The sequence below is a fragment of the Panthera onca genome, chromosome C2 (assembly GCF_046562875.1).
Source record: "Panthera onca isolate mPanOnc1 chromosome C2, mPanOnc1 haplotype 2, whole genome shotgun sequence".
In the NCBI taxonomy this organism is placed as follows: domain Eukaryota; kingdom Metazoa; phylum Chordata; class Mammalia; order Carnivora; family Felidae; genus Panthera; species Panthera onca.
Genome location: NC_138347.1, coordinates 51,242,029 through 51,243,864, shown reverse-complemented (window position 1 = coordinate 51,243,864; position 1,836 = coordinate 51,242,029).

Sequence of the window (1,836 nt, the reverse complement as noted above, 5' to 3'; positions counted from 1 at the left end):
AAGTCACATTCTTAGGGATTGGGGGATAGGACTTCAATATAGGAATTTTGGGGGGACAAAATTCAGCCCATAGCAATAATGTAATGACTGCATATGCAGTGGGATTCTTTATGATAGTGTCTTTCCTGTGCTCTTTAACTTTGCAATCATCAAACTGACTTTGTATTCCATATTCCAATAAAGCTACTTGGATACATGTAGGATAATAATGTACTGAGATTCTGAATATCTTGTATTTCTCAGAGGGATTCCTCAGGTGAAAGATCCTTGTTCTAATTTTTTTAATCAAGGCAAAGTGTCATGTTTCAATTACAGAGGAGGGGGGATTATCATTTCATAGATAAATAACTATAAAGAAATTACAAGTGAATATAGGGAAAATTTATGAAAGATAATCATACTAGCTTCTAATCTCCATCTTCAGTAACCTTGCCAGAATTGTTGTGGGCCACTGTAGACTGAGTGCTTATATCCCACACACTGAATCTCTGGTCAAGATCCTCTTGGCGTGTCCCACCTCACTCTTTACCCACAATATCTACTCTTGGATGTCTGCTTCCCGTTTTAGATATTCTAGTTGCTGGTCTCTAAGAAGTGTTAAACTTGGCTTGTTAGTCCTTTGGATTCCTGCTTAACATTGCATCTCATGCATTTTCAAGCCCATGATGTCTGTGCTTTCTGTTATTTGCATTGTCTATCTAGGAACAGCATTGCTCTTTAAACCATGGTGTGAGGGTGAACTTAAGTCTCCTTTCATAGCAGAAATCTGATTCTTATTAAAGTATATGAGTCAGGGTTTTGTTTGCAAAGAACAAAAATATCCTTTAAAGTGTTTCAAGGGGATATGAGTTTTCAATTGCTATTATGAAGCTCACAGAATCTTAAGGAATTCCTGAGTACCAGTCTGTAATGACTGAGAATCAGCAGCATTGAGAAAATGATACAAGACTGTTCCAGTGGAAACATCCTGACCATAGCCAGTTCCAGGCACAGACACTGCAGTTTGCTCAGCACATGCTGCCGCATTGCTAGTACTCCTAAGCTGACCCTGAAAATGGAACATTGCTGCAGCCATTCACAACATGATAATGAATTTATGTGTTGCTTGCTTCTCCACATGACAAGTTTTCAGGTTAAACTTCATACATTGATTCTGATTTGTGGAACCTAGGCCAAATCTATGTATTCTGCAAGGAACGGCCAATTTCTGTATTTTCCTTTGGGAGAATTTTCAAACATACAAAAAAGTTTCCAATCATGACATGAGACCAAAAAGAATGACAAATGTCTATTACATGGAGATAATGTGGTTGGTAGGTTTAATTAATCCTTTCAAGCTGAGTTTTAATTTGGAACAGGGGAACAAAGTAGAATAATCCATCATTTTCATGTAGCCTAAAGAGACAAGAGAAAGAGGAATTACAATTAGTATTCTCCATAGGTGTAGCAGGAAGGAAGCATATTCTTCGAAAGGAAAGGGGAAATTTTTTTTTTCTAAGTACTATAGTAACTTATTAATATGTGGTCTCTCTCACCTTGATTCCTAGAGAACAAATATTTTCATTAAGGATGGACATTACTTCTATTCTAGAGATTCCTTCTAATAGTTCAGTTACAAAAGTAGGAGTAGTTAATTGCCCAATTCACAGAACTCTATTATATATGTTGTTGCATATATCAAACTTTGTATTTTTACCCATTTGGAGTTAGTCAAGGTTGAAGCCAGTTGAACTGAATTGTACTTTCATGGAAAGAGGTAGGCAAAGGGATAGAGTGGGTAATAAGGTAAAGAATTCTAAGTGCAAAAGGCACATAATCCTTGACTGTTTTGTTTCC